The sequence below is a fragment of the Triticum urartu genome, chromosome 5 (genome assembly GCF_003073215.2).
Source record: "Triticum urartu cultivar G1812 chromosome 5, Tu2.1, whole genome shotgun sequence".
Lineage (NCBI taxonomy): Eukaryota > Viridiplantae > Streptophyta > Magnoliopsida > Poales > Poaceae > Triticum > Triticum urartu.
In genome coordinates, this window is record NC_053026.1 from 59335350 (window position 1) to 59356290 (window position 20941).

Below are 20941 nucleotides of genomic sequence, written 5' to 3' on the forward strand. Positions count from 1 at the left end.
TATTGTGTTTGCTTGAGGAGCTTATCTCCCTCTATCTGTGAGTGTGCCGTTTCTCCTGCTTATATTAAATAAGCAGCGCTTATCTTCCTCTATCTTTGAATGTCACTTCTCTTGCTGATTAGTTGGTATCGTCCTGATTAAATAAGTAGATGCCGGTTGCTGTATATATGTATTTCCTCTTGCTTGGAACTTGGCGGTCTTCAAGATATGCTTGGTTTTGCAGTGGTTCTCTTGGGTAGTCTTTGTTTCAGAATTTGTTCTTAGGTTGCCCGCAAAACCTGTCGACCTACTCAGCTTTGGTGTGAACTTGTTCAAGTCAATACTCATCTCAATATTGTGACTGATCCTAATATGCCCTTCTAGCCGGATTTTCCCTTGAGTCTTTACTGTCCACATTCATGTTTCTAGTCATTTGAACACCGTTAGCACCACAATCAACTCCAGCAGGACATGTTTCAGAGACAGAAACTCCAGATTGCTGAAGATTTCTATAACCAAGCATTTGCTTATACTGAATCACAGGAACACTGTGTTTCCGAAAATCCCTGCTGCAGAAATGACGTGCAGACAATGGGCCCTCCCGTCAATTTCCACTAAATAAACTTCCAAACAGTTTCCTAATAGGCAGAACATTTACGAAAACCAAAACTAAGCAGGCACATGCTTAAGAAGGAACAAAACGGTATTAGGGGGACACTCGACGGCTCACAAACATGACACAATACTTAAGTCTCCCAAGCACAAAGCACAGCATGATTCTTCATGTCGATGGCGCCCACCCATGCTTTTATAAACAAACTTTATCATGCACTCCACATACTATGAGTTACTCACATACTATCTACAAATACTAAGAAACTTGCAATACTTAACTAGAAGGGGCACTCAGTGTTGAAGGTGACTATAAGTTGCTGTCCAGAACCATACGAGGAGATCCTGGAAACGAAGAATTTGGATATGGAGTAGGAGTAAGAATCAATTAAAATTATGAACCTCCCTGGCTCCATTTTCTCATAGAAAAAACGAAACTAGTCAATACAGAGGCCTCGCCCCAAAGCTGCCAGAGCACCGAAAAACACAAAAAGAAAGTAACATGCTAGGTTCTAGGTCTGCAAGACCTTATAAATGCGTTGATTCCACGGTCAAAGGTATCATAATCTGCTTCTAAGGGTCTGTTTGGATGGTTAGTTTTTGGTCTAAATTACTCCCTCCGTAAACAAATATAAAAGCGTTTCTTATATTTCTTTACAGAGGGAGTACAATATAAGAAAAACATAACTGATTTTTTTCCTGGCTATAGATTTAGCGGGGCAAAATATGAGTGAACATCATATGCCATAGTTTGGCCTTTTCAGACTTCAGATGCTCCCTGTCGGTTTTTTTAACATTGCTTAAATTTAGTTATTCCCTGATTACAGGCTTGCAAAGTGGTGGACAAATGATGCCATGATAATACTGTTATGTATAAAGAAGTGGCAGCACATTGCCTTTAGTTCATAAGGTGTAGAAAAGATCCCTTTGAACAGAGAGGAAACACGTAAACCACTTGACATAGGCTGTTCTTCTTTTATTTTCTATTTGCTTACTTGAGAGGTGAGAACCTATAGTTGTATAGCTTAATCTGTTTTCGGACTTCACATGCCCCTCAATTGATAATATAAATCTGTCAGGGAGCATATGATAGGTGATGAATGCCTTATCATCTCGGATAAGAAACCTCAGTTGAATGCAAGTAAGCCTACCCTTACTTCCTTAAACAAACTCTTGCCTCCTTAAGTTTGTGCAATTTCAGTCTGCTTTTAAACTATGAGTAACAGTTCTTCCTTCATGTTCGGTTAAAAATAAATAAAAAACCATGCTGTACTACAAAGATAAATGCATGTGTATTGCTGATAACCTATTTTGAAAAGTTAATTAACTATATGTCAGCTGCATATGACACGCTCTGAAAACCAGGATGTAGTGTCATGGTGTTTAATTCATTGTAGAGTTGGACTACATGATTGTACAATCTATTATCCGCTCCTTAAAATTTCCATGTCCATCCTGTGAGATGGATTCAGGTTGGATTTTACATGTATCTTTCTAATTGATCAAGCTGCATATTTTAAATACATCAATATGTTTTTCCCACCAGTTGGCCACCTATGCCTCTTTTACATGTATCTTTCTAATTGATCAAGCTGTATCCACCTTTGCCTAGCATTAGATAAAGGATCCAGGTTTTTGCTGTCGAGGTTGTGCCTATTAGTGATGTACAATCAGCAATTACTCTGCTCTTGATACATACCCATTCTTGTGCAGTGTCAATGTTATCTCCTTTATGTGACTTTTGGTCCGCACTTTGGTATCCACTAACATGAGAATTAGGAATATGCTTGCTTGCACAATATGCAACTACTTTTTTGCTCTGAATTCAGGACATACGCATGTTGGTTACTACTTTCTGATTTTTTAGTGCTCATCCATGTCATATACGTATCAAATAGGCAGCAGGGAAAAGGTGGACATATTTTGCTTCAGTTTGCTCTACAAAATTCAATAAATGCAATTTAATAGCTTGTTGTTCTCTTCCATGGTCGGAGTTTTGTACTGTAGAAAGTAAAGTAACTTGTATTGACATGTTTATGTAGGACTTAAAATATTTTACTTCTTGAAGATATTCAGTTGCATTTTGCAAATCTCTGTTCACTTGCTCAAAGCTTACGTGGCAAACTATTTTGGTTAGTATGTGTTGGCATCCATAGTGGGAATCTTTTTAAGTGATAACACAAATTGACGTTGATTGATAGCATCCATAGTTACCGATGTTTGGTTTTAACTTTTTTTAGGGAGTGTTTGGTTTTAACTAGCATGCCTTCTCCTTGCTAGAGGCTGCTGTTTTTCCGTGTACACGACTGTAAATTGCTATCTTGTATATTTATCAATGTTTTAAATAGCGGGCTATGGAAAATAGCGGCGGGCCTCCAAATCAGCTACAGCGGAGCTATAGCGGGCTATTTGTGAAGGCGGTCATTTAGCGGCACTTTGCTAAAAAGGCTATAGCGGGAGTGAATTGCAAAAAACCATCACATTTGGGGCTTCATCTGCGAAAAACCACCAGGTCGCTAATCATTTGCAAAAAACACCGCGCATTCAGTAAACATTTTGCAAAAAGCACTGAACAGGTGATTTAGCCCATTTAATCACTTTCTGACATGTGGGGCCGGAATGTAAGGAGCTGACTTGGCAAAATAATCACACACAGACCCCTAGTAGATTTTTAAAAAAAGCAATCAGCCCCCTGGACCATGGCCGGCAGAGCCCGGCTCCCGTCGCCGCCGCCAGAAGACGCCCGCCGACCGGGCGGTCACGGAGACGAGGAGGAGTCTGTGTAGCAGCGGGTGGGCACACCGGCCGACGGCCATCTCCGAACCACGAGGGCCAGCAGCGCATTGTCGTCATCGGGGAGCCGTAGCTCCTGTGCAGCGTCCGCGGCGTGGACTGCATGGAGGCGGCCGCCGGGAGCTCGGCCTTCAAGCCACCGCGGCGCCCGCCGGGATGCTGTGGCCGTGCCTCGGTCTTCTACGAGGGAAGCCCAGCGCCGCTCGACGCCGTGGATGCGGGCCAACCTCCATGCGCTTAAGCGCCTCCTCCTACCCCCCACTCTGCCCTTGCTTGCGCAGCCGCAGCGGAGCGTCCACGCTCGCAGGAGAGCCCCGCAGCCCCGTGCGCACGCGCCACCGAGCCTCGCGCCGCTCCGACCGGACTTCCCCGCAGCTCGTCGCCGCCAGTTCACCGGGCACCACCGTAGCCCCCTCTCCCTCTCCTTCATGCCCCGTCTCTCACGCAGCTCCCCCCTCTCTCTCTAGGACGCTGGCCGAAGCCGGATCCGCCGCCGGCCATTAGCCGCAACCGCCGGGAACAAGCTCCCCTGTACACGCGGGTTATGAGCTCGTATAGGCGCGCAGCGCCACGACCATTCCCGGCGAGGGTGGAGCGAGGAAGGAGAGGCTTGATTGCTTTTTTTTTAGATCCAGGGAGGTATATGTCAATTTGTTGCCAAATCAGCTTCTTACATTCCGGCCCCACTTGTCAGAAAGTGGTTAAACGGGCTATTTCACTTGATCGGTGCTTTTTGCAAAAGGTTTACTGAATGCGCGGTGATTTTTACAAATGATTAGCGGCCTGGTGATTTTTCGTAGATGAAACCCCAAATGTGATGGTTTTTTGCAATTCACTCCTATAGGCGGGCTATAGCGGCTATTTAAAACTATGATATTTATGGCCCTGATCGGTTTTGAATGGTCGAATGTTTGTGATTCCCAAGATGGGCTCTTGTGTCTTTATGAGTTTGTTAGCTCCATAGCAATCAGGACATGTTCCTCTCCTATTCCACTGTTTGGTTATGTCCTCTGAGTTGTCTGAATTATTTTGGCATACCCAATGTTTTCTGTGAAATCCCTAAAAACTCTATGCTCCTTGGAGGGCGTGGGGTGGAGCTCAGCTCACGGAGGTGCGGCATTGCTCGAGGCAGGAACGGTGCCCGGCCCCGGCGGGACATCCCCTTGATGGTGGTAACTTCCTGTTGGGAGGATTTACCAGTGAAGACGACGGTAGGCGTACTTCGATCTGGACCTTGGAAGAGGGAGGAGTTGCACGGACGCGGCAAGGCTACGGGCGAAGCTGGGTGGCGCGGCGCAGCGGTGCCATTGCACGCGGCTGTGTCCGGGGGAGAGGCCGGCCATGCCATGCAGCCTACCTGGGGTGGTGGCCTGGTGGGCTTGCAAGCGTGGGTGGGGCATGGCGGCGCACTTGCCAAAATCATCAAGTACTTTCTTATTGGTCCTCCAATTATTCTCTGTACTGAAGAATCATGCTCATCTGCTGCAGGTTCTTCCGTTACTTTCTCCAACAATTTCGCTTTACATTGATTGATGGTTTTTGAAAAGCCTTTACATTGATGGTTCATGTGTTCAAAGTTTGGATGTCTGAAGTTTGTTGCAATACTGTGTAATCACCAGTTAAAAGTGTGGTTTGGTCTTGATTGTAGAAAGGGAGTTGTTATCTATACAATATTCGTTGACAAGGCTAGCCTTCTTCCCCTGTTCAAGGATTCACAAATCACTTTTTACACTTCTAAAAAGCCCAAAAGGTGTACATGCATGAAACCTCAAAAGCTATTTACCAGTTCGGCAACTATACCATCCTGCTAATTTCACAGCTTCCTCAGTCGTCACATAAACATATACACTATTTTGCTTTGGCTAGATCTGGATTGTTAGTTGATCATTTAAGTATGCTTTTTGGATCTTGCTTATCACTCTTATGTCTCAAGGGTTGGTGTCACATTTGTTAGATGTGATCTTAATATGTTACTTTGTCTGTCCCATAATATAAGAGCATTTTCTACACTAGAGAGGGAGGGAGTACCTTCTAATCCTTTTTGTGACGGGTCACTTCAGTTTGATGAGTGTTTTATTTGTCTTAGAATTACAAGGAAAAAAGACTACTTTTATTTGGTAGATATTACTTCAGAATCTTGTTGGCTGAAGAATTCGGTTGAAAAGGTATGTTTGTTTCAGATTTCCCTCATCCATGACAACATGTCATTTAGCTCTTATTCTATTTCCCGCTGTTTGTATTTATTGTTTTTTTTGCCGATGCGAGCATGGATACAGGTGTCCAATTTATCATATGTTTAGCAAATAAGAGCATCTATAGTCTTGCGATAGGCAAATCTGGCCCCTCAAATATCTGCGGACGCGTCCGTGGACACTGACCGGTTGTGCCTCGAATAATGCGATCCACATCCGGACACCTCAATTATCATATCTCAAATTCATGCAACTACGTCGATGCACACACATTGTCCGGCTACTCCATCACTACTAACTAAACATGTCATCTGACTACCAAAATTTGGCATGTTTGGCTATGATGGAGATCATCCACAGCTGCCCTTGCCCTTCCGGCACCCTTGCCGTCCTTCTCGCGAAAGTACCGGTCGAAGACACAGTAGGGATTGAGCCGGATATGCTCCTCGCCGGAGCCGTCCTCACTGTCGATGTCCTCCTTCTCCTCCTTCGGTGGCAGTCCAGCCATGGCACGGACCGTCCGTTTCTGCTCTCGGGCGAGGGCGCGCATGTTCCTCCGCTGCCGTTTCTTCACAATGCTTGCGCGGATGGCTTCCTCCTCTGCGGCCGCCTGCGCCGCCGCATCAGCCGCCGCTATTTCCACCACGATACAGGCCTCGGCGGTCCTTATCCTCTCCTTCCCACGGCGGGCTGCCCGTTCCTGATGGGACTCATAGTTTGCCTGACCGATGATGGGGAAGGAGAGATTTTTTGGCTGCCGGGACCGCGATGATCTAGCCCCAGAGGACTCGAGCGCCCGTTGAGCCGACGCTATGGAGTCATGCCGGACAGATCAGTCAGTTGGCTGGGCTCTGTCCTCTCGGGAGCGGCGGAGTGCAATGTGGACCGCCATTGCCTCCTCCAACCCGCACGGGATGACACCCAAGTCGACGGATCCGGACTGGTCAGAGTCTGATTCGCTGTCCGCCATGCGGGAGACGACCGAAAATCGCCGGAGGTGAGCTCGGGTAGTAGAGGGGGTGGGGGAGAGGAGTGTGAAGTGGCTAGGGTTTGATCCGACGAGCAGATGGAGACGAATATACATGGGGTAGGGTGGGCCAGCGTGGGCCGGCTCTGACGTGGCGGACGTGCCCGGGCGCCCCCATATCCGCCCCATAGTTGGACTAGATATGAGGATACTGGACAGCCCGAACGTTTGAGGCGTACGTCTGGGTCGAAATTTTGTGACCGGACGGGCTGCCCGGGCGTTTGAGCAGGGTTTGAAGCGTCCGGCTGTAGATGGTCTAACAAAGCAGAAGAAAACTATTAGTCTTTGCAATTTGTAGTGCAAAGAAATCTTTGCACCTGGTCACATGGTTAGGATATGCTCCTTCTAGCGATAATTTAAATATACAAAACAGCCTAAATCTTTGCAACTGAGATTTTCGGTAGATGACCTCATCCATCTTTTTTTATAGCAGCGCCCTCCATCTTTGTAAGCAGCATGTTATCCACCTGTACGAGCTCGTTGCTTTCATTTCTTGTCTTGAGCTGGGCCCGTCTCTCTCTCTACCTTTTTCTTCTTTTATTTTTTCAATGGACTTGTCTCGCTGCATAGTTTTTTTAGGCTGTTTTGTCTATTTGTTGGGTTTTCTTGTATATTTATATGTGATTTTTCTTGTTTTGTTGACTAACCATCGGGAGGACCAAAACATATTCGCTCACTTGTACACATAAGCTGAAGAAAAAGGTAAACAATGGAAAAAAAAGCTGGAGGAAAAGGACGTACGAGTTGAATCATTTTGTATCATTGAAAAATCCTTTATCTAACAAACGAATAAAAAGCAAACAAAAAGTAGTAAAAAAAGAAAACTGTGTACACTAGTTTTTTAAATTAAGTTGTGCACTAACAACGGAAATGCAACCACATCGTAGTCGACGTGTCTGTGTGATGTGCGCGCGTGCGCAACCAGATGGTGATACTTAAAAAAAAAGAAAATGTATAAAAAATAAAAAGACATATTGCACCCATGGTGTGTGTGGTGTTTGTATGTACCGATTGGACAAAAAAAGTTAAGAAATGTTTATGAATTTGAAAAATTGCTCATGAATTCAAAAATTGGTCGTAAATTTGAAAAGAGTTCACAATTTTTAAATTTTTACAAAAATCACATGTTTTAAAAAAGATCACAATTTAAATAAATTTCATGTAAAATGAAAATAAAAAAAGAAAGAAAATGCAAGAATATTTAAAATTTTTGTGAAAATGTAACTGAAGACAATGCCCTCTCACCAAGAGTTGTAGATGTGTTGGGAGTTATACAATTGTTGTCGGGTTACAACACTTCCAGTTGCATGTCTAGGGATGGACATGCAATTGGCTGACAAACCACGTATCGACCTAGTTGTTGTCGCACTATGGGCCACACAGTTGCTGTTGCACTAGGGTCGTGCAGTTTAAGTTGAGTCCCAACACTGGCAGTTGCATGTCTCATGTTGGACATGCAACTGGCCAACAACCCCCTACTAGCTCAATTAGAGTCGCGTTGGGGGCCATCAAGTTGTAGCCGGGTTTCAACACTTGTTGTTGCATCGCCTAGTGATGGACATCAGCTGGTCGACAACCCCCTACTAGTCCAGTTGCAGTTGCGTTGGGGGCATGCGGTTGCAATTGGATTCCGACACTTGTAGTTGCATGTCTAGTGATGGACATGCAACTAGTCGACAATTCCCCTACTAGCCAAGTTGCAACCGTGTTGGGGTCCATGCAGTTGCATGTCTGGTGATGGACATGCAACTGGCTGACAGCCCCCTACTAACCCAGTTACAGTCGCGTTAGGGGGGCATGCAGTTGTAGTCCAGTTCCAACACTTGCAGTTGCGTGTATAGTGATGAACATGGACGACCAGATATATTTATCTTCCTTTCCAAATTTGTGTGTGTGTGTGTCATCCTTACACAGGGGCCATATTAAACTTCTCTATATCATTCCAATTTTATCAAATGTCCCCAAGGAGACAACAATATCCTTTTCAATTTGGCTAAAAAGATAATAAAAAAGAGGTAATAGTATAGACATGAACGACCATAAAAACAAACACACACGTCGATGACACACAAACTCAGTGTCAAGAATGCATGACTACCGAATCAACTGAGATATCACTAGTTCTCCATCTATCGATAAGATGACAGAATATATATTTTTTACATAAAATGGGGGAAAATATCACAAAAAAGAAATGTGAATAAAAAAGGAACATATAAATGAAATAAAAGTCAAAGTAAGAAAAAAAATGGAATATAAAAAGGGAACAAAATAAATGAAAATAGAAAACACGGGAGATGAATTGACAACAGTAACGAATAAGAAGGGACGAATAGTTCTGAAGTAGCCCCCCCCCCCCCCCCGCCCCCGTTTGAAAAAGTTAGTCTAAAAGGAAAAAGTCCAACCAGCAAAAAAATTAAAATTTTAAAATTTGTTGCTTAATAAAAATTTAAATATTAAGAATCATGTCATTAGGAAGAAAATATTTAAAAGAGCAATAAAGAGAAAAATAAAATAAATAAAAAGAAAAACAAGAAAATGTTTAAAATATAACTGCAAAATAAAATCAACGACAAAATCACAAGGTGAAAAGCACTAACAAAAAAAGGTACATGAAAAACAAACAAAAATAAAGAAACAGGAAAAAAATGAAAACCAGAAAAAGCAACACACAAGCCATCCAGCCCGTCACGCATATCCCTGCCTGGCACCCAGAAAAAGCAACGACAGGCTGGCCGCAACATAAAATAGCATGATACAACACGCAAACACACATCGTTTCACTAATCTTCAAGCTTTATTGGTCCAATTTCGCACGATGACTGACACTTCGTTAAATCTTAGTCGACTGAGATTTAGGCGATCGATAAAATATTTGTGTGTTGGTGTCAGACATGCAACAAACCCTTCGTCGATAAAATAACACAAAGTTGTAGTGATGTTGAACACATGCAGTTGTAGTCGTGGCGAATCTTGCTGTTGCATGTTGTGGTAGACATGCGACTGCCCCTCCCCCGACAAAACAACACCAAGTTACAGTTGTGTTGACGACATGCAATTGCAGTCGGGCCGACATTTATAGTTGTGTGTTGGTGGGGGACATGCAACTGCCGCCTCCCCGGCAAAAGCACGCCAAGTTGTTGTCGTGTTGAAGACATTTGTTGGTGGGAGACATGCAACTGCCGCTTCCCCGACAAAAGTATTTAGATAAAATAGATAGCAAGAATATTACTGTTAGGAAGAAAAAGGTCTAAAAATATCATTAGAAAACAAGTGAAGGTGATAAGACATATGCAAAAACCAATATCTTGAAAAACATCATGGTAAACGATATGAACCAAACAAACTAAAAAAAGTGTATGGAGGAAGGATATGCCAAAATGGAAAATATATTTGCATATGTACATACTCCCTCCGTTCAAAAATACTTGTCCGAGGAATGGATATATCTAGATGTATTTTAGTTCTAGATACATATCCATTTCCACGACAAGTATTTTCGGACAGAGGGAGTACATGTGAAATAAACATGGTTATCCTGTATTTAAAATAAATGCACAAAAAATGTCCATTTAAAAAGTCTGTATACATTAAAACTACTGCACATTTTAAGAGAATCCATACATTCAACCCCCAGCTCCCTAACTTCTTGCGGTCAAACAACCCAGGTTTACTACAAAAGGCAGGAAAAAGGAAATATAAACAAAAAGGTATGTGTATACACAGAGTGAACTGCACCAGTGAGCTTCCTACTGTACACACAAGCCCAACAACAAAAAAGGAAAATACAAAATGTTCGCATGAGAGACCTGTGAGTGAGAAAAAAAGAGAATTTGGAAAGGACCTCAAGCCGCAGCCCATGGCCAGATACGCAAAGACACGCTCTGCCCAGTGGACAAAGCCCAATACGTTTTTGGACGAGCGGAATTACCTACCTCAGCCACAAATCAGAGATCAAATTGTAAAAAAATAACTTGTCGACTGAGACATAGTTAATTTAACAGCAAAATCAATCTTCCCACATTGCCGACCAGTTAATGTGATAGCAGAATTTCATCCACCAAAAAGTCACTCTACCTAAAATCCATGGCCAGCCCAGGCAGGCAATTTCACAACAAAATTTCATCCACCAATAGTCACTACCTAAATTCCATGCAATCTAAAGTTTACACCCGCATGACTCACTTGAAGCTGACGGAGAAGCCAACCTTGGGTCCCTCACTCATCTTGTAAAGATCAGCATGGGCAGAGGCCCTCAGCTTGGCACGCCCTTCCCCAGCAAGCTCAACAACTGCGGCAACAGAACCGTTGGAGCTGACCCTCCCCTTCACAAGCACTTTCTCGTCGATGCGCAGCACGATGCCACTAGTCGCCAACACCGTGCCTTTCTCAGCATCAAATGCCACATCAGCAGCAAAACTGAAACTTGGATCCACTTCCTTGGAGTAGAGAGCCCGGATCTTTCTCAGCTTCTTCTTCTTCTCACCCTCAGGGTCCAAAACACTACACATGAAAAATGATAATCCATAAGATGGGCAGCATCCATGCATGCACACACAAGCAAGTTTAACAATTTTTGCAAACAAGTTTGAATCATATTCAAGTCTTGTATAAACAAGTTTTATGAGCCTACAATCTATGGGAGAAACTAAACATACTACTCCCTCCGATGCAATATTTAGCTTTGTACTAAACAAACACATCATAGATAAGAGGGGTAGGACATTTCAAACCACCAAAAACAGACTGATGATGATATAGAAAACTTACAAGCTCGCAGAAACAAATGCATTCCCCCATTCACTCCTGAGGCAGTTCACCCCAAGATCAAATCCTTTTACCTGGCCAGTCTTAGTGCTAAATGCCATCCCAAACCCACCATTGACGCCAAAGCCTGTTCCAACCATGGCAGACAAGTAAACCTCCGCGTTGGCATGGAGCCCAACCCTAACACCAAGAACGACCTTCTCATAAGCATAACACAGCTTTGCCTGCATATTCAAACATGGAGAAACATCATCATCATCATCATCATCATCATCATCACTGCAACAAAAACAATGATGCTAAACCACTGAACAACAAAGCAAAGAAAACCGCATGAACAACCTACCATGGAAGTGTCTGAGAAAGGATAAATGAACAACATCGACCCCTGCATGCCATTTCCAAGAAAGTCGACCGCCTTGATACTCGTTGTCACCTAAATATCAAATAGCAGTAGATGGTCAGCAATAGTGCTGCACTCAAGCATAAGCATAGTATTATCCTTGTATCAGAACCACAAATGTAAGTTTTCAAACTTACTGCCTCGGAGGAACTTATAGTGGTACGCATCGTAGGAAACGATCTTTCCGACGACTTCAAGCAGAATGTAGCACCAGCCGCCCAAGGCATCTCATTGTAACCACCATAGAGGATGTCTATGTCAAAGAAGAACAAGAAAGGGTCAGTAGGCACACAAGCAATATAACAAATAGAAGACGACATAAAACTCCAACCCAGACAGCGTCTTACCTATTGCAGTCTTCCCAAGCTTTTCAAAAGATGGGACCTTTGGCAGAGGCTTCACTTGCCATTGTTCCGGCAGCTCAGTTGGATTAGGTGTAGCCGGTTCCTCCGCATGTGTTGGAATCTTTGTCTCTTGCTCTGGAGCAGGGGTGTTGCCCATCACAGAGGCCAAATAGGCAGCCACTGTGGCAGACACAGAACCGACGACAAACTCCATTTCCTTGTATTGTCCGTATACCTTCAATGGTATACTGGCAATATTACCAAGTTCTTCGATTTCCTTCAAAACCTTTGATAGCTCGCTGTTGTTGAGCTGCTTCAACTTCTCTGTAAACTCAGCTAAGAAGGAGAGAGGTGGAGGGGACTCGGCAGACGCGTTCTCTGCAGCTTTCAGCCAGTTGGTGAGCTCACTTACCATTTTAGAAATCACCTCATTCACCTCTTTCAAAACAGATTCTCCCTCAGGCGTGTTGACTTCAATCTTTGACAATGTCCTCATTTACTTTGCAAGCTGAGCCCTAAGCTGTTTGGAGTTCTTGAGTATGGCCTCTGCGGCTGGGCGGACAGCCTTTGGTGGCAGACCCTGGAATGCATAAGTATAAATGTTGACTACGGTTAGGTTTTGCATTAAAAAGCATATCTAATTTGAAGGGAAAATATATTAAAAGCACACAACATTATACTCAAGGGAGTAACATGTCTATAGAGTATTAACTAAACTGACGATAAGATTATACATATAGTAGAATAAACAGGTCAATGTTTCATTGCAGTTCAAAATATTTATTGGTTTAGAACATACTGGATAGCCCTCATCTCCAAAGTTATCATCATCATCACCAAAGCATAACTCAATAACTTCGTTGTCTGTAAAGAAATCCATCCCATGAGAAAAGTGGGAAAGATTATTGGCATAATACGCCAAAAACCCCATCATTGCCTTGGCAGGAATAGATCTGTGAAAGAAAATATTATGTTTAATAACCCGCTAATAGCAGAAAATGATAAACAGACAGAAGGTTTGACAATCAAAAGCATGAAAAACAGAAATGCATAGCACACAACAGTTATTCTTCAAAATACATAATGTCGCCAATTCCGTATAGGACACTAATTTGAAATAACAATTCATGCTGCTAATTCTTTGTAGGGCACTACTTCAATGGGCAAAGTACCTGCGATAAGGTGGATATCCAGCACGCTCATCAGCAGTACCTCTAGAGAAAAAAGTAGTAAAAAATCTGCACAGGAAGAGCATAGGCATGGGTTGGGGTTATTGGCAACATAGAAAAGGGTAGAAAGCAAAATGATAGAACAAAGTCAGGTGGTTACCTCTTGATGGGATTGGAGGTCTTTCCATTGTCAGAAGAGACGGGGCCATGATTAGTACTGCAAGATAGTGTTGAAGAGATTCTAAATTAGTGGAACGGTACAACATTAAAGCAGCTGAAGAACATGAAAAAGATAAATAACAACAACGCAAGTTGTCAAGCAGAATACTACTCCCTCCGTCTCATAATGTAAGACGTTTTTTGACACTACACTAATGTCAAAAAAGGTACTATATTATGGGACAGAGGGAGTAGGACTGAACAGAACACTAGAACTAATTAATCATAACAACAGGAACAACGCATGCTAAGACCTTACATACTTGGTAAGCAGGAAAAAAGCCTACTAAACAGGACACATGGAGGTTGAAGTGCTTCTCATGACAAACAGATATGAAATTATATCCTTTTTAAACATCAATAGACAGTCTGCACCTAGATGCACTTCCCTCCGACGGGTACATATTGGGGTGGAAGAACACCTATGTTTATTAACCGCATTACCCCTACCACATAACTTCATTGCCAAATTAAACAAATGGACATATCACGCATTCTGACTGGCACAGCAATTTACATGATTTTAGCTGAGTCCACTGTACTTGAAATTGACTATGAATAAAGAAAAAGAGCAGAGCATAAATTTAACATTCAGAAAGGTAAAACAGTCACACAATTTAACATAAAAAATAAACAAGCATCTGAGCATAGACTTTAAGTGATCACGTGATCCATTTCAACTAAACCATAACCGGTCATCACGTGAAATGTAGTAGTTTTCAATGGTGAACATCACTATGTTGATCATATCTACTATATGATTCATGCTCGACCTTTCGGTCTCAGTGTTCCGAGGCCATATCTGCATATGCTAGACTCGTCAAGTTTAACCTGAGTATTCTGCGTGTGCAAAACTGGCTTGCACCCGTTGTAGATGGACGTAGAGCTTATCACACCCGATCATCACGTGGTGTCTGGGCACGTCGAACTTTGGCAACGGTGCATACTCAGGGAGAACACTTTTATCTTGAAATTTAGTGAGAGATCATCTTATAATGCTACCGTCAAACAAAGCAAGATAAGATGCATAAAAGATAAACATCACATGCAATCAATATAAGTGATATGATATGGCCATCATCATCTTGTGCTTGTGATCTCCATCTCCGAAGCACCGTCATGATCACCATCGTCACCGGTGCGACACCTTGATCACCATCGTAGCATCGTTGTCATCTCGCCAATATTATGCTTCCACGACTATCGCTACCGATTAGTGATAAAGTAAAGCATTACAGTGCAATTGCATTGCATACAATAAATCGACAACCATATGGCTCCTGCCAGTTGCCGATAACTCGGTTACAAAACATGATCATCTCATACAATAAAATTTAGCATCATGTCTTGACCATATCATATCACAACATGCCCTGCAAAAACAAGTTAGACGTCCTCTACTTTGTTGTTGCAAGTTTTACGTGGCTGCTATGGGCTGAGCAAGAACAGTTCTTACCTACGCATCAAAACCACAATGATAGTTTGTCAAGTTGGTGCTGTTTTAACCTTCGCAAGGACCGGGCGTAGCCACACTCGGTTCAACTAAAGTTGGAGAAACTGATACCCGCCAGCCACCTGTGTGCAAAGCACGTCGGTAGAACCAGTCTCGCGTAAGCGTACGCGTAATGTCGGTCCGGGCCGCTTCATCCAACAATACCGCCGAACCAAAGTATGACATGCTGGTAAGCAGTATGACTTATATCGCCCACAACTCACTTGTGTTCTACTCGTGCACAACATCAACGCATAAAACCTAGGCTCGGATGCCACTGTTGGGGAACGTAGTAATTTCAAAAATTTCCTACGCACACGCAAGATCATGGTGATGCATAGCAACGAGAGGGGAGAGTGTTGTCTACGTACCCTCGTAGACCGTTCGCGGAAGCGTTATATCAACGCGGTTGATGTAGTCGTACGTCTTCACAATCCGACCGATCCAAGTACCGAAAGCACGACACCTCCGAGTTCTGCACACGTTCGGCTCGGTGACGTCCTCGCCTTGTCGATCCAGCAAGAGGGGCGAAGTAGTAGATGAGTTCCGGCAGCACGACGGCGTGGTGACGGTGTTGGTGAAGAACAATCTCCGCAGGGCTTCACCTAAGCACTACGAAAACTATGACGGAGGATAAACTAGAGGAGACGGGGTAGCCGGCACACGGCTTGGTGTTTCTTGATGTGTCTTTGGTGCTAGCCCTACCCCTCTATTTATATGTTGAGCCCTGGGGTCGAAACTTGGAGTAAAAGCCTCCTCAAAGTCGGTTTCACCCGAAAGGCAAGAGTCCTTCTCGGACTCCAGGGCTAGACGCCAGGGTTCCCGGCGTCTACCCCCTAGACGTCAGGGTTCCTGGCGTCTAGCCTCTGATCTCCGCAAAACTTCCTTTTGCACTTTCCAAAAACCTTGTGGGCTTTCCCCTTTGGCCCAAATAAAGTGTTCTCATGCCCAAACATTTCGGGAAACATCCGGAACCCCTTCCGGTGAATTCCGGAACCCTTCCAGAGATCAAACACTACTATCCACATATCAATCTTTACTTCCGGACCATTCCGGAGTTCCTCATCATATCTGTGATCTCATCCAAAACTCCGAACAATATTCGGTCACCAACATACATAACTCATAGTACTATATCGTCAGCGAACGTTAAGCGTGCGGACCCTACGGGTTCGAGAACTATGTAGACATGACCGAGACACCTCTCTTGTCAATAACCAATAGCGGGACCTGGATGCCCATATTGGCTCCTACATACTCTACGAAGATCTTTATCGGTCATACCGCATAACAACATACGTTGTTGAAAGTGCTAGTGATCGACTAGAGGGGGAGGGGTGAATAGGCAATTTTTATGAAAGTGTTCAAAACATGGAAGTTTCGAAGACAAACGATAGAAATAAACCTATTACCATACAACGGAAGATAGACTACACTAGGCAAACCATAGTCAAGTATTCAATGAAGTGAAAGCATAATGACTAATAGCAGCTAGGCAGTAAAGATCAGGTAGGAAGATATTGTGAAGCCAATCAGAACAAGTAGTCACTCAGTGAAGACAAAAGATAATGCAATCATACAATGACTTCACAAGAACCAACAGTAAGCAAAGGGAAGGGAAGGATGAAACCAGTGACTCGTTGAAGACAATGATTTGTTGGACCAGTTCCAGTTGCTGTGACAACTGTATGTCTGGTTAGGGAGGCTGAGATTCAACTCAGAAGACCTCGTCTTCACCTTATTTCCCTTGAGCTAAGGACACCCAGTCCTCGCCCAATCACTCTGGTAAGTCTTCAAGGTATACTTCCAAACCTTCACAGACTTCGTTCACCGGCGATCCACAATGACTCTTGAATGCTCAGAACGCAACGCCTAACCGGCTGGAGGATTCACAGTCCTCAAGTGTAATAAGTCTTCAGATCACACAGACAGGAAGACTTAAGTGATGCCTAACACTCTTTGGCTCTGGGTGTTTAGGGCTTTATCCTCGCAAGGAATTCTCTCTCAAAGGCTTCGAGGTGAGTTGCTCTCAAACGACAAAAGCCGTACTCTAACTCTGAGCAGCCAACCGTTTATGGTTGTAGGGGGTGGGCTATTTATAGCCACTAGGCAACCCAACCTGATTTATCAGAAATGACCCTGGGTCACTAAGGAACTTACACGTGTTCCAATGGTCAGATTTCAAACACACACGGCAACTTTACTTGGGCTACAAGCAAAGCTGACTTATCCAACTCTGGACAAGATTTGCTCTCATAGTCTTCACTCGAAGACATATGATTTTGGTTAAGCATCACTTCAGTCATTCTGACTGGTTCTCTTGGACCCCACTTAACAGTACGGTGGTTCCTATGAATCAACAAAGAAGAAAAAGAACGACAAAAGAACTAGGTCTTCGCGCTCCATAGTCTTCATGTGATGTCTTCTCTTGTCATAGTCTTCAATGTGAATGTCTTCACATGCCACCTTTGTCTTCAATGTCTTCTTACATTTTTAGGGGTCATCTCTGGTAGGAAAACCGAATCAATGAGGGACTTCTACCTGTGTTATCCTGCAATTCTCACAAACACATTAGTCCCTCAACTAGGTTTGTCGTCAATACTCCAAAACCAACTAGGGGTAGCACTAGATGCACTTACAATCTCCCCCTTTTTGGTGATTGATGACAAACTAGTTGAAGTTTTCAACGGGGAATATAATATGTGAAATTGTAAAGGATAGGGGATTGTCTTCATAAGTTGCAAGGGCTCCCCCTGAAGATGTGCATATAAGTAATTTTCTTTTGGAATGCAAATGCACATGGCAGGTTGTACTTGTGGAGATCCTCTTCAACTTATGATGACAATTCATCATGCATGAAAAGTATGTGAAGATAATGACATGCATAATGAAAAATGGACGTCTGCAAAATGATCTAAGTGCGAAATTTATCGTCGCACATGCGGAATTTATCATCGCATCACAGAATAGCAAATAAGTAGCAGACGGCCATCGAGTTTAAGTGTTACAACTCAAAGAACCAAATGTATCAAAACGGGAGTTGTAAACACTAGGCAAAATATAAAGCAACCGCCCATATGGACCCGCTTGAAGACTATCAAACTCATATGCTTCTCCCTCTTTTGTCAGTAAGGACCAAAAAGGTTTGAAGACATAGAGCATCTACTCGTTCCCATGAGGAGTAGGTGAAGCAGCAAGGTCGTCGGTGTTGTTAGGCGGTGCAGACGAACTCGGGGCAGTGTCGATGCATGCAGAAGTAGGGGTGGTGAAGTAGCATCGTCTTTGTCATCGATCACTCTAGCATTCACAGTTGCCGCGGAGGAAGAGAACTCAGAGTCTTCAAGAGACGGAGCTCGTCGCAGCACAGTCCTTCTTGGAGGTGTTGAGTCAAACTTGAAGCGTTCAGAGAAGTCATCCTCTTGAAGATCATCCTCAAAGCGCATAAGCGTCAGCCCTTTCCATGTACGCCGACAGGTTTCATGGGCAACAAAGGCATTCTTGGTGGTAAGATTGTGAATCCTGTTTACGTCCACCAAGAGGCTTTGCATTTGGCGCTTCAGCCAGTCATGATGCCTATCCTGTTTCTGATGAAGGGCAACCAGAAGCTCTCGATCATTGAGAACACGGGATCGCTTCTTGGGCCGTTGGGCAATGGTGCTGTAAGTGGCTTCAGTGAGGGCACGGTGAGGTGCACGTGTAGTGCCAGCCAAAGGATAAACACGAGAGACTGCTTGAACTCCTTCAACATTTTGAGAGAAGCTTTGATTCTCAGCATTCTGAAGACTAAGAGGCTCCTTGGCAGGCTCTGGATAGATGGCTTCAACTGACATATCGACGTCAGGCAGAAAGATCCGTTGATTGCGAGCAGAGGGCTGATAGGTGACAGCTGAGTGTAGTTTGATCAGCCGCATTATCCATGGAGCGTAAAACTTCAAGCCAAAAATGTCAGATCCTGATGTAGCAAGCTGGCGAATAAAGAAGTCTTGTGCATTGAAGCTTTTGCCATGAAGAATGTGAAAGACCAACGTCTTCATTGCGCCTTCTAGCTTGGCATGTGGAGAATGTCCTTTGATGGGCCAGAGAGTTCGCCTTATGATGTGATAGATGGTACGTGGCAGATACTCAAGGTTTTCAACACAGAACTCCTTAGGATATTCAGCATCTGGAGGCAAAGGCTTCATCATGCTAAGCATCTGACTCATATTGGGCTCAGGCTTGTGGAAGATGCTTTTCATAGCAGCACTGTGAAGTTGACAACCAGGTTCATACAGATCTCCTGGAGTGGGCAGGCCAGTAAGCTCAATGATATCAAAGGCTTTGGCTTCATGATGAACATTGCATGTCATCCACTCAAGGACCCAAGTCTTCGGATCCCTGTTGTAGCCACGGATATGAAGAGTGGCATAGAATTGGAGCAGCAATTCTTTATTCCAGTGCTCCTTATCAGTGACGAACTGCAGCAAGCCTGACTCTCTGAAGTAATCCAGAGCTTCTTCCAAACAGGGCAGTCCAGTTATGGCTTCAGTGTCAAGACGCATATGTGGGAAAATGCGACCTTGATTGTACAGAATGCATGAGTAATAACTGCGCTGCTGATAACTCCAGAACCGATCAGAAGATATTCTTGCCTTCGTGTAGGGGTTCTTGGTGCTATCAAAGAAGGTGTTGTGTGCCTTGAAGCCATTGATATTGAACGATCCGGGTGCAGATGCAGTGCCTGGAAACCTGGGCAACCTTGGTATTGGCTTCTGAACTTGAGGCCTGTGCTCAACGTGATAGTCAAACTGAGGACCAGCAGCAGGCGGAGGAGTCAGAAAAGGCCATTTGACAGTGACAAGTTGGCCATAGTTGAATGCTTGCTCGATAGTGTGTGGCCTTGGTGGTGGAACAGGAGCAGTGGCATCAACAGAGGCGTCAGGCTGCACATCTGTTGCGGTTGCATCATTGGCGTCTTTGGCTTCTGGCACATTGGTTGGTGCAGGATCCACATTTGCTTCAGCCATTACTACGTCATTGACTTCATTTGTGTTGGTGGTGGCAGCCTCAAGATTCTCAACCTCCACTTGATGAGCTGGAGGGTCGGGCACAGACATGTTCACTTCAGGAACAACTTCTTCAGAGTTTGGGGGTGTAGGGACACGATGTTCTTCTTGTTTGTCATCGGCTAATGCAGCCGGATTGTCTTCAGCACCTTTGGCTTCAGACTCAGAGACAGTCACAGTAGGAGTGGCATCTGGAAACACTTGACGTGCAACAGATTGGTGGTGCACTTCTCCTTCTGGAACGCTCGGAAGAGGGACTTGAGAACTTGGTCCTTTGCGAAGCCTGCGTAGCGCTGGCGACGCCTGTGGAGATGGAGTTGGCTGGGCCTCAAAGTCATCCTCTTCTTGCACTGATGGGGTTGCTTGAGGAGAGCTTGAAGTGTCTTGTCTCTGTGGGTGATCAGCCCACGATGCATCTTGAGCAGTTGGCGTCAGAGGACGACCAATGCTGATGAGTTCGCTGTGCGTAAGCACAGGCGATGATACCAGTTGGTGCTCGATCTGAGGAAGGACTTCATCATCTTCAACATTATCATGGTGACCAATGTCTTCAGCAGCGATGGGGTAAACTGCTGGAATGTCTTCAGCATCAGGAGCCTCTGTGGAAGCAGGCTCATGAACAATCAGTTGGTGCTCGTGGTGTTCAGATGCAGGGCGAACCATTGAGATAGGTTCAACAACTAAGAGCTCTGTTGGAGCAGCCCGATCCTTCTTGGTTTTGCACTTCTTCTTAGAGGGAGCGACATCAGAAGCTTCATGATTTTTCCTTTTTCTGGCTTCAGCCTCGGCAGTCCTCGTCTTCTTCAGTTCTGAAGCGGTTGACCTGACCTTTGGCTTCGAGCCAGTCATGCTGCTTGGGAAGACTATGCGAGGTTCTTCCTGCCTTGAAGGTGCAGATTGGT

At 44.2% G+C, this 20941-nt stretch overlaps 1 pseudogene; it reads right to left on the reverse strand.

The window, feature by feature from the left end:
* Window positions 1–8464: 8464 nt before the first annotated feature.
* LOC125511708 lies at window positions 8465–8574 on the reverse strand (annotated as a pseudogene).
* Between the last annotated feature and the right edge of the window lie 12367 nt (window positions 8575–20941).